Source organism: Chiloscyllium plagiosum, unplaced genomic scaffold, assembly GCF_037043375.1.
Source record: "Chiloscyllium plagiosum isolate Xiang-an unplaced genomic scaffold, Cpla_swu_hap1 HiC_scaffold_1, whole genome shotgun sequence".
In the NCBI taxonomy this organism is placed as follows: domain Eukaryota; kingdom Metazoa; phylum Chordata; class Chondrichthyes; order Orectolobiformes; family Hemiscylliidae; genus Chiloscyllium; species Chiloscyllium plagiosum.
The window spans coordinates 28,431,683-28,444,129 of record NW_028270139.1 but is presented as its reverse complement, the minus strand read 5'-3'; the positions used below and the strand labels follow the sequence as shown (position 1 = coordinate 28,444,129).

The following is a 12,447-nucleotide window of genomic DNA, read 5'->3' as shown; positions in this document are numbered from 1 at the left end:
CAGGCATATAGCAGTGACTCTGCAAATTAAAGATATATTATCTGGGAACAAAAGGTTAATAATAAGACCTAGTGTGAAGGAATCTTTAAGAGGATTAGACTGCAATCATGTTCACTGTTTTTTTTATTCTTTCATGGGCTGTGTCACTGGCAATGCTAACATTTCTACTCCTTTCTTATTGCTGTTGAGAACTTGGCAGCTGGTCAACTTGTTGAAATGCTGCAGTCTATTTCATGATACACTCGACTACACCCAGAGGACCATTAAGTAGGGACTTCCTGGAATTTGACCCTGTTACCAGAGAGGAATGACAATGCAGTTTCAAATCAGGAAGGTATGTTGCTTGGAGTAGAATTTGCAGGTGGTAATGCCCACATGCATTTACTGCCCTTGTCTTCCTGGGTGGTAGAGTTTGCAGGATGAAAAAGTGCTGCCAGCAGAGCTTGGTTGAGTTGCTGCAATGTATCTGGTAGATGGTAGGTACTACTGTCACCATGTGTCATTGGCAAAGAGAGTGAATGTTGAAGGTGGTGGAAAAGATATTCAAACAGGCTGCTTTCCCTCAATGCTGTTTCATTTCTTGTGTGTTTTTGGAACTGCACAAGTACAGGCAAGTAGAGAGTATTCCATTGTATGTTGACTTCTGTCTTGTAATTGAAAGGCCTTACCTTCATCCCCCTACATTCCTGGATCAATAAATTCAACGTGCATTGTGACATTGAATACTTCATCCACCACCTCCACCTTACCTTTTCTACCAAGACTCCTGCCCATCTTCAGAGGACCCCTTCTCCTGCCTCCAACACACCCCATCCACCTGGACACCCTGTGCTGGTCTGTTACCTGTCCTCGATCTCTTTATTTCTGTTTTGCAGCGGCAGCAGCAACTCAAAGGGCGGGAGCTTGGACCAGGAGCCTGCTGGGAGCGGTGAGTTACTGATTTGAACCTTTAAAAATTTAGCTCGAGCACGGGACTCCTCCATTTCTGTTTTCAGCGGCAGCAGCAACTTGAAGGGCGGGAGCTTGGACTAGAGGTCTGCCGGGAGCGGTGAGTCACTGATTTGAGCTTTTAAATTTGAAATCAGAGAGCAGAGGTTTCTGGGAAAGGAGGGACGTCTTCTTTTTATTTCCATCCAGCTATACAAGTCGGTGTTTTCTAAACCCAAGACCCTTTCTTTGTAGGGCCTCCCACCCAACCACTCCTCTAACCTTAAAGACCAGGGACACATCAGATAAGCGTCTCCTTTTCACTTTGTGATAAGGGGACGAGCAGGGATGGTAGTGCAGGGAGAGCAATGTTCCTCTTGCATGATATTTGAAGCGAGGGACACCATTGGTGTCCCATCCAAGTACATCTGCAGGAAGTGCACTCAACTCTCACTCCTCCAAGACCGTGTTAGGGAACTGGAGCAGGAGCTGGATGAACTTAGGATCATTCGGGAGGCAGAGGCTGTGATAGATAAGAGTTACAGGGAAGTAGTTACTCCTAGGCATGAAGAAAGCTGAGTGACTGATCAAAGGGGGAAAAAACAGTCAGTGGAGGGATCCCCTGTGGTCGTTCCCCTGAAAAACATGTTTACCGATTTGGATACTGTTGAGGGGGACAACTTACCGGGGCAAGCAGTGGGGCCCAGGTCTCTGGCACAGAGCCTGTCCCTGTTGCACAGAAGGGAAGGAGGGAAAGGAGGAGAGTGTTAGTCATTGGGGACTCAATAGTTAGAGGTTCGGAAAGAAGGTTTGTTGGGAACGAATGAGACTCATGGATGATGTGTTGCCTCCCAGGTGCCAGGGCCCGTGATGTCTCGGATTGTATCTTTGGGGTCCTGAAGGGAGAGGGTGATCAGCCTCAAGTCATGGGTCCATGTAGGTACCAATGACATAGGTAGAAAGAGGGACAGGATGTGAGGCAGGATTTCAGGGAGAGAGGGTGGAAGCTGAGAGCTAGAACAAACAGAATTGTTATCTCTGGTTTGTTACCCGTGCCACATGATAGTGAGGCAAGGAATAGGGAGAGATACCAGCTGAACACGTGGCTGCAAGTATGGTGCAGGAGAGAGGGTTTCAGGTACTTGGATAATTGGGGCTCATTCTGGGGACCTCTACAAACAGGACGGTCTTCATTTGAACCAGAGGGGTACTAATATCCTGAGTGGGAAATTTGCTGGTGCTATTCGGGTGGGTTTAAACTAGCTCAGCTAGGATGGGAACCTGAGGTGTAGTTGCAGTGCAGAGGGGAATGAGAGTAGGGAGGGAAGGGACAGGATTTCAGGGTCACAGGAATGTGCTGGCAGACAGCAAGCTGGTTTGAAGTGTGTCTACTTCAACGCCAGAAGTATCCGAAATAAGGTAGGTGAGCTTGCAGCATGGATAGGTACCTGAGACTTCAATGTTGTGGCCATTTCGGAGACATGGATAGAGCAGAGTGAGGAATGGATGTTGCAGGTTCCAGGGTATAGATCTTTCATTAAGAACAGGCAAGGTGGTAAAGGGGGGGAGGTGTGGCCTTGTTAGTCAAGGATAGTATAACGGTGGCTGAAAGAAACTTTTGACAAGGAATCATCTATTGAGATAGTGTGGGCTGAGGTTAGAAACAGGAGAGGAGAGGTCACACTGCTTGGAGTTTTTTATAGGCCTCCGCAGAGTTCCAGGGAGGTGGAAGAGAGGATTGGCAAAATTATTCTGGGGAGGAGTGAAAGGAACAGGGTAGTCATTATGGGGGACTTTAACTTCCCCAACATTGACTGGAAATGCAATAACTCTACTACGTCGGATGGATCAGTTTTTGTCCAATGTGTACAGGAGGGTTTTCTGACACAGTATGTCGAAGGGCCGACAAGAGGGGAGTCCATACTGGATCTGGTGCTTGGCAATGAACCAGCCCAGGTGTTTGATTTAGTTATAGGTGAGCACTTTGGAGAGAGTAACCATAATTCAGTTACGTTTAGTTTAGCGATGGAAAGGGATAGGCACATGCCACAGGTCAAGAGTTACCAATGGGGCAAGGGCAATTATAATGCGATTAGGCAAGAATTAGGATGCATAGAATGGGGTAGCAAAATGGGGGGCATGCAAACAATGGAAATGTGGAGCTGGGTTAGGGACAGATATTGCGTGTCCTTGATAGGTATGTCCCTGTCAGGCAGGGAGGAAGTGATAAGGCAAGGGAACCGTGGTTTACAACAGAAATTGCATCTCTTGTTACAAAGAAGAAGGAGGCTTATGTGTTGATGGAGCAAGATGGTTCAGATGAGGTGATGGAGAGTTACAGATCAGCAAGGAAGGATTTAAAGAGAGAGTTAAGAAGAGCAAAGAGAGGACACGAGCAGTCTTTAGCAAATAGAATAAAGGAGAACCCTAAGATTTTCTATAGGTATGTGAGGAATCAGAGGATGACCAGGGTGGGAATAGGGCCAGTCAAAGACAGAAGTGGGAACTTGAAGGTGGACCCTGTGGAGATCGGAGAGGTGCTAAATAAACATTTCTCATTGGTTTTCACTCAAGAAAAGGAGAATATTGTAGAGGAGAAGAATGAGGTACGAGATATTAGACTAGAAAGGATCGAGGTTAGTTATGAACAGGAGTGAAAGTAGACAAGTCCCTTGGACCAGATGGGATCTATCTGAGGGTTCTCTGGGAAGCGAGGGAGGAGATAGCAGAGACTTTGGCTTTGATATTTGAGTCATCATTGTCTACAGGTTAAGTACTAGATGACTGGAGGATTGCAAATGTTGTGCCTTGTTCAAGAAGGGCAGTAGAGATGGCCCAGATAATTATAGATGAGTAAGCCTTACTTCTGTTGTAGGAAAGGTTTTGGAAAGGATTATAAGAGATAAGATTTATAATCATCTAGCAAGCAACAATTTGATTTCAGATAGTCAACGTGGTTTCGTCAAGGGCAGGTCATGTCTCACAAACCTCTTTGAGTTTTTTGAGAAGGTGACCAAACATGTAGATGAAGGTAGAGCAGTTAACGTGATATACTTGGACTTCAGTAAAGCCTTTGATAGGGTTCCACATGGTAGGCTATTGGCGATAATGCAGAGGCATAGGATTGAGGGTAATTTAGCAGTTTAGATTAGAAACTGGCTTTCTGAAAGAAAGCAGCGAGTGGTGTTTGATGGAAAATATTCAGCCTGGAGTCCAGTTACTAGTGGTGTGCCACAATTTCTGTTTTGGGACAACCACTGTTTGTCATTTTTTGTAAATGACTTAGACGGAGGAATAGGTGGATGGATAAGTAACTTTGCAGATGACACTAAAGTCGGTGCAGTCGTGGACAGTTTGGAAGAATGTTACTAGATTGCAGGGGGGATTTAGATAAACTGCAGGATTGGGCTGAGAGGTGGCAAATGGAGTTCAATGCAGCTAAATGTGAGGTGATGCACTTTGGGAAGAATAACAGGAAGGCAGAGTACTGGGTCAATGGAAAGATTCTTGATAGTGTGGAGGTGCAGAGGGATCTTGGAATCCATGTACACAGATCCCTGAATGTTGCCACCCAGGTTGATAGTGCTGTTAAGAAGGCATACAGTGTGTAAGATTTCATTTGTTGTGGGACTGAGTTCCAGAGCCACAATATTATGCTGCAACTATACAAACGTTACTGCGGCCACAGTTGGAATATTGTGTACAGTTCTGGTCGCCATACTTCGGGAAGGATGTGGAAGCATTGGAAAAGGTGCAGAGGAGATTTACGAGGATGTTGCCTGGTCTGGAGGGAAGGTCTTATGAGGAAAGGCTGAGAGACTTGGGTCTGTTCTTATTGCAAAGAAGGTTAAGAGGGGATTTGATAGAGACATACAAGATGATCAGAGGATTAGATAGGGTAGACAGTGAAAGTCTTTTTCTTAAGATGATGACATCAGCTTGTATGAGGGGCCATAACTACAAATTGTGGGGTGATAGACTTAAGACAGATGTCAGAGGCAGGTTCTATACTCAGAGAGTGGTAAGGGCATGGAATGCCCACCTGCCAATGTAGTTAACTCAGCCACACTAGGGAGATTTAAACAATCCTTGATGAGCACATGGATGATGATGGGATAGTGTAGGGGGATGAGCAGAGAATAGTTCCTGGGTCAGTGCAACATCAAGGGCCAAAGGGCCTGTTCTGCACTGTATTGTTCCATTTTCTATGTTCTATGTTCTATTTCAAACTGTCACCGGGACATTGATCACCCCAACCTATACAGTCCGCTCACCCACTCCAACCTCACACCCTCGCAAGCGCAGCCCTCCATTCCTTCTGCTCCAACCCCAACCTCACCATCAAACCAGCAGTCAAGGGGAGTGCAGTGGTAGTTTGGTGCACTGACCTCTAAACAGCTAAAGCCAGGTGCCATCTCAAAGCCACCTCCTCCTTCTGCCCCCTCGACCAAAACCTCACCTCCCATCACCAAACCATCATCGCCCAGATAATCCACAACCTCATCACCTCAGGGGATCTCCTACCCACAGGTTCCAATCTCATAGTTCAGGGATCCCGCACCACCCGGTTCTACCTCCTACCTAAGATCCACAATCCTGACCACCCCAGCCGACCCATCGTCTCGGCCTGCTCCTGCCCCACTGAACTTATCTCCATGTACCTTGATACTGTCCTATCCTCCCTGGTCCAGGATCTTCCCACATACGTTCAAGACACCATCCATACTCCCCACCTCCTCCAAGACTTTTGTTTCCTTGGCCCCCAGTGCCTCATCTTCACCATGGACATCCAGTCCCTATACACCTCTATCCACCATGACCAGGGCGTCCAAGCCCTCCATTTCCTCCTCTTCCGGTGTCCCTACCAGTACCCTTCCACTGACACTCTCATTCGTTTGGCTGAACTGGTCCTCACCCTCAATAATTTCTGCCTTGAATCCTCCCACTTCCTCCAGACAATAGGGGTAGCCATGGGCACCCACATGGGCCCCAGCTATGCCTGCCTCTTTGTTGGATACGTTACACCAGCACCATTCCCCACCTTTTCCTATGCTACATTGATGACTGCATTGGTGCCACTTTGTGCTCCCACAAGGAGGTCAAACAGTTCATCAACTTCACCAACAAATTCCACCCCAACCTTAAATTCACCTGGACCATCTCTGACACCTCCCTCCCCTTCCTGGACCTCTCCATCTCCATCCATGAGGACCAACTCAACACTGACATCTTCTACAAACCCACTGACTCCCACAGCTACCTGGACTCACCTCCTCCCACACTGCCTCCTGCAAAAACGCTATCCCTTATTCCCAATTCCTCTGCTTCTGCCGCATCTGCTCCCAGGAGGACAGGTTCCACCACAGAACACACCAGATGACTACCTTCTTTAAAGACCGCAATTTCTCCTCTCACATAGTTGATAATGCCCTCCAGCACATCTATCCACTTCCTCCACCTCCGCCCTCGAACCCCAGCCCTCCAGCCACAACAACGACAGAACTCCCCTGGTCCTCATCTTCCACTCCACCAAAATCTGTATATACTGCACCACCCGCCGCCATTTCTCCCACCTATAAACAGACCCCACCACCAGAGATATACTTCCCTCCCCACCCTTATCTGCATTCTGTAAAAGCCATGCCCTCTGTGGCTCCCTTGTCAGGTCCACACTCCCCACCACACATGACATTTACTGTATCCGTTGCTCCCGATTCGGTCTCCTCTAGATTGGGGATTCAGGACACCTACTTGCAGAGTGCTTCAGAGAACATCTTTGGCACACCCGTACCCACCAACACCACAGCTCCATGGCTGAACACTTTAATTCCCCGTCCCACTCCACCAAGGACATGCAGGTCCTGGGCCTCCTCCATTGTCACCCCCTAACCACCTGATGCCTCATCTTCCACCTCGGAACACTTCAACCCCAGGGCATCAATGTGGATTTCACCAGTTTCCTCATTTCGCCTCCCCCCACCTTACCCCAGTTCCAACCTTCCAACTCGGCACCACCCTCATGACCTGTCCTACCTTTTCATCTTCTTTCCCACTTATCTGCTCCACCCTTCCCTCTGATCTATCACTATTATTCCCACCTCCATCTACCTATCGCACGCTCAACTACTTTCCCCCAGCCCCACCCCTCTCCCATTATTCCCTCCAACTCCGAGGCTCCCAGCCTCATTCCTGATGAAGGGCTTTTGCTCCTCGGATGCTGCCTGACCTGCTGTGCTTTTCCAGAACCACACCCTCGACCTTGTGATTGATAGACAAGTTTTGATAAGACATGAAGTGGATAACTTGTCACAGAATATTCAGCATCTGATTCACCCTTCTAGGTACAGGATTTATGTAGCTTGTCCAGAAACTTTCAGTTCAATAGTAACTCCCAGTATGTTGGTGGTGGGCTTGTCAATAATGGCAATCCTGTTAATTGTCAAGGAACAATGTGCAGGTTCTCTTTTGCTAGATGTAGTTAGGTAAACATATTCCTCCCTATTATACGTCTGCGAGGTTTTCTCTGAATCTGTCAAAGAGGCTCACAAATCTTACTTGAAATAAATGCAAGGTATCGTGGATGCTGGAAATTTGAAATAAAAACAGAAAATGCTGGAGGACCACAACAAGTCTGTAGCATCTGTGAAGAGAGAAACGAAGCTAACATTTTGAGTCTGATGTGATTGTTTGGAACTGAAGGGGACTGGGAAATAATGGGATTTTTGCTGGTGACAAAAGGGGAAGAGGAGTGCATGGAACAGATGCTGATGCTTCCCTGAATAAAATACGAAGGTGGGTGAACAAGACATACAATGAGCAACACTGGTCAATCTGCCTTTGATCTGAAAGTCTAAGAATCTGACTCTTTTTGCTTAGACAAACATGAGACAATCTCATAAAAGTGTATCATCCCTTAAGGAAATTCTGACAAGATTTGAAACATCTTTGTAATGTTTACGAGAGTTGTTTTAGAACCAGGAATAATGCATTTTCTTTCTTCTGAGATTATATAATCCTCTCTTCCAGTATTCATCCCGAACCTCTTGCTCCCTGGACGTGCTGCACTAAAGAGGCGGTGAGACTTCCTGGAGACCACAAATGCTACCTCCTGACCAGTTGCCAGGAGACACATAACTACAGCCTTATGTTGATTCCTTTCCTGAACAGCAGCCTATAATGCCTCTGCAAACCAACAGCTGAAGCTACAAACTCAGTCAAAAAAGAGATTAACATTGCACTTCCCAGGAAGATTGCAAGGCACCACCTGAATAAAACATTTTAGTGTCCAGATGCTGTGCTATGTTACAGAGGTGATAAGCAGGACTTGCTGTATTGTTCTAACCAAAGAACTGAAAAATAAACACTTTCAATTTGCAGCTTCATTATGCATCAATTGTTATATTATATCAGCTGTTTAAATTCACAGGATATGTATGTCCTGATTTTTATTTAAAGAATACTTTCATTCAGATTTCACAGAACTTCTCAACATTTTTTAAAAATACCCCATTTCCTTCAAAAGAAATACTGGACATGCAATGACCTAATTGGGATAAGCCTTTTTTTCTGTTAGATATAATAGGATTAGGGCAGCAAGACTATAATATACATCTTCCAGCTTGCTAGCTTTAACATCCTTTTGTATCATTTTTCTTTGAATGTTTTGTTTTTCCATAATCAATAATAAACATCTTTTAACATAAAAGTGAACAAATGCTGGAAATCTGGAATAAAATAGGAATGATACAGCAGGGTAAATTATAACACATCCAAATTGTTAAGTGTGGAGGAAGCACTTAATGCTCCATTTTACTCCCTTTTCCTCCCAATTCACCATTTGAATATCTCTGGTTTTGGCATGGATGGGAAGCCTCATTTCTAAATACAAGATAATGTCACCAACTTCGACATCTCAAAGTCATGTTGAACCACCCTTGAGTAAACCACCAGCTGCACTCAAAGCTCTAGGACACCCCCTAAGGTGTGTTTTTCACGTGAAATACAAGCAATATCTTGATCCAGATTTATTAAGATTCATTGAGATCTGCAGCAAAGACAAGGGCCGTTCAATCAATTGAGTATTTGTTGATCATCTTCATTAAACATAAATCTGCATTAAGCTTTCATTTTGACTGTAAAATAATTTGTTCATCCACCTGCACAGCATTTTCTGTCAGGAGTGCATTCACGAGGAGTCTGTTTTCTGTAATTCGGTTCTTCTGAACTCTCCATATGTTATCGTAGCTTCCTCATTGTTTCAATTATTTTTCCAACCCAATTCCTGATCCTTCAGTGACCAGCTCCATATGTTCTCCACTGAATTAGATTTATCACAAGTCTGATTTCATATATACCCCAATGCATTGTCTGTACTCACAAGCAATTGGCAACCACCCTTTGGTCTCTGTACTGGAGACAGGAATGAGATTGTTGAAAATGAGCATTAATTGGAAAATCTATGTCCTGATTTTTTTATATGCTGTGTTATGGACTAGGCCAGACCACTCAAAACATTCTTAAGCAGGCAGCCCTAGATCTAACTTTGCAACTTGTTTCAGTAAGTGTGCAGTGAAAATTACCCAGAGTAAGTTAGCTAGGTTGACTACTACATTGTAAAACAGGCAAAACATTTATTCACAAAATTACACAATGACACACAAAAAACAGAATAAAGAACCTGTACAGTACTCAGCCTACAGCCTATTCAAACTAGACTTAATTAGGCTGTTCCAAACATACACAACAGTCCCAATAAGCAAACTCACTTTAAACACCAGTATAAATGGAACACATGCTTACAGTTTGAAGTTGAAGGGCAAAAAAGAGAGAGAGTCTCCACACAGCTCCCTGTTGAACTTCCCAGTTAAGGAGTGAACTAAAAACAGCTCAACTCAGCTCAGCTCAGCTAAGCTAAAGAGTTGACCACTCCCGTTTAATTATATAGGTCACTTCTAAAACATGACCACTTTGGCCTGAAGTCTCATATAAAAAAAGGCCTCTCAAAATTCTTTTCATCTCTCTACTAAACCAGACCAATCGGTGTTCGGCCCAGTTTACCGCCCCTCTGAAAAAGAATCAAGGACAGAATCTCCTTGAGCCAAGGAACAGCTTTTAGAAAAAAAAGGACTAGCTTTATGACAACTGCTGTAGCATAAATTGATAGAACATACTCCATTTTGACCGATGCAAATGGCATATCAATCTGGAAAATCAACTGAAACATTGTATGGGATTAAAATACTCCCATTCAATGGAATGCAAGGAACACTATGATTTTGTGATTTTTGTGATGAATGCTTATTGAAATGGACTTTGCATCAAAACCCAAATGCATAACACCCTAACTCTTTTGCTGGTAGCCTCCATTTTATAGCAGACCATCCTTTCTCTAGTACCTCTTAGATAGATTACTCTGCTTAATGTTAACCTGGATTCCTTAAAGGGCAGAGGGTTATGGCTCTTTCAGCTGTCAGAAGTGATGCAGGATGTAAACCTCTGCATGGAAACAATGAAATATAACAACTTAAAGAGCAGGAGCTTTAAACATTTCAGATGTTTTCTGGAGTTCTTGATGTAGGGGATGGAAAGGGAAAGAGATAACTTGTATCCACAGCGCACATCACACCCATAGTTAAAAGGTCATCCAAGCAAATGGCCTTGGAACTCAACACCTAAGGAACTGAATGCAATGGTACAAGACATTCAATGACCTCAAATGAGTTTTCAAGGTCAGTGACTACAACGTCAAACACTCTGTCCTATCAGCTGGACCACAGATCTCAGCCAGGCTCAATTCACCACTACTCCATCACTCAATATTTGTAGTTACTGCCTTACTTAATTGTGAGAAAGGGTTTCTTCACATAGTTCTGCTGAGATGTTGCTTTCTGCACTTTCAAAGTTGTTCTATCACATTAGGATGGATGCCCACTTATATTGTCTTAAATTGTACCTCAGATCTGGAACAAGATTAAAGCAACAGCATCTGCAGCTGTTTACCAGTCCTGGAGTTGCTTAACAGAGAGGGGAATACAGGGAAGGAGCACTTAAGATGGGAGCAGCAGAGAGGTGATCAGCAGAAAGTTGTTGCTTGCAGAATGCAGTATCCACGGAACAGGATCCACAGAGAGTGGCTCATTCTCCAACATCTGTCCTGTGCCAGAGTTTCAAGCAGGATTGTGTTGTCACATCAGTCTATGACAAGACATCAGTAGCTCTTGGAGAAAGAATTATTGTTTGCTGGACCTTATGTCTACACTTTATCAATGGCTATTAAAGTCAGCATAGCCTGCAACATTTTTGTCCCTTGATTCTTCATGGACTGCTATAGAAGTATTCAGGATAGCCCAGCTGGCTGCTCACAAATGTAGAAGACAGATTGGATTTGTTTGACAGGTCAGCATTAATGTCAGCTTTTTCTGTGATGATGCAACTTAATATATTCAGGCAATTTTATGATTCTTGCTGGTTTCCTATGGGTTTAACCCACTATCTTCTGCATACACAGGGCAATTTGTGGATGCCCAAAGAACGAAGGAATCTTTGTCATCTGTAAGGACTACCACTCCAATGATAGTCCAAGTGCAGCTCATTCTAAAACATTGTTTATTTTGTGTGCACAGGATTCCTGGCCATGTGCATAATGTGGAATTAGACTTGAAGGAATAGCTGCTAAGAGGTAAAGGATATGCATTATAAACTTGCCTCATGAAAAAAACCAGCAACAGTGAAGCCCACCAATACTACTTTGAATATCACTATTAAATGTATGATTTAACATGCCATAAGAAAGCCCCTCAAGTTCTGGACAGATGCCATTGAGAATGTTCAAGTTGTGGTTTGATGCATTCTGCACAGCGGTCTGACCCTGTAGGAGAATTAATCATAATGAGCTTCTTGTGATTCAGCAGAAGTTCCTCCCAGAATACAAAGACTGCCCTTATTAATACAAAATTACTTGATACATAAGTGGACTTGTGTTAGTGGAAAGTGAAATGGCCATCTGCTCTGGGTTCTAACCTTGACCCACCCACCACACCACTCTAATTGGCATAAATCAGTTCTGTAACCACCAACCAGCTCTTAAACCTTTTCCCTATTGGTCTTCATCAATTCATGTTTTCACATTCACCATCAAACACTCTAAAAGGCCACTTACCAGCCAGTATTCAAGAATAGAGATCAAAGTGGTACTGGAAAAGCACAGCAGGTCAGGCAGCATCCGAGGAGCTTTTGCCCAAAACCTCGATTTTCCTGCTCCTCGGATGCTGCCTGACCTGCTGTGCTTTTCCAGTACCACTCTAATCTCTACTCTGGTTTCCAGCAGCTGCAGTCCTCACTTTTGCCCACTATTCAAGAATAGATAAACAGAAGGCTTGACGAACACAGCAAGCCAGGCAGCATCAGGAGGTGGAGAACTTAACAAGAAGTCAAGAAGTCAACCATTTTTGAGTCCTGAAACATTGACTCCTCCACCTCCTGATGCTGCCTAACTTGCTGCGTTCTTCCAGCCTCTTATTT

General features: G+C 44.4%; 1 long non-coding RNA gene across 2 annotated transcripts; it reads left to right on the top strand.

Moving 5' to 3' along the window:
• The first annotated feature begins 245 nt into the window (after positions 1 to 245).
• LOC148152090 (uncharacterized) lies at positions 246 to 8,315 on the top strand. Of its 2 annotated transcripts, none has more exons than XR_015757304.1 (3): positions 246 to 334; positions 876 to 928; positions 7,954 to 8,315. It is a non-coding gene; the product is annotated as an uncharacterized LOC148152090 (long non-coding RNA). The 2 variants fall into 2 exon arrangements; XR_015757330.1 differs by lacking the exon at positions 246 to 334 and adding an exon at positions 411 to 476.
• Positions 8,316 to 12,447: the final 4,132 nt, after the last annotated feature.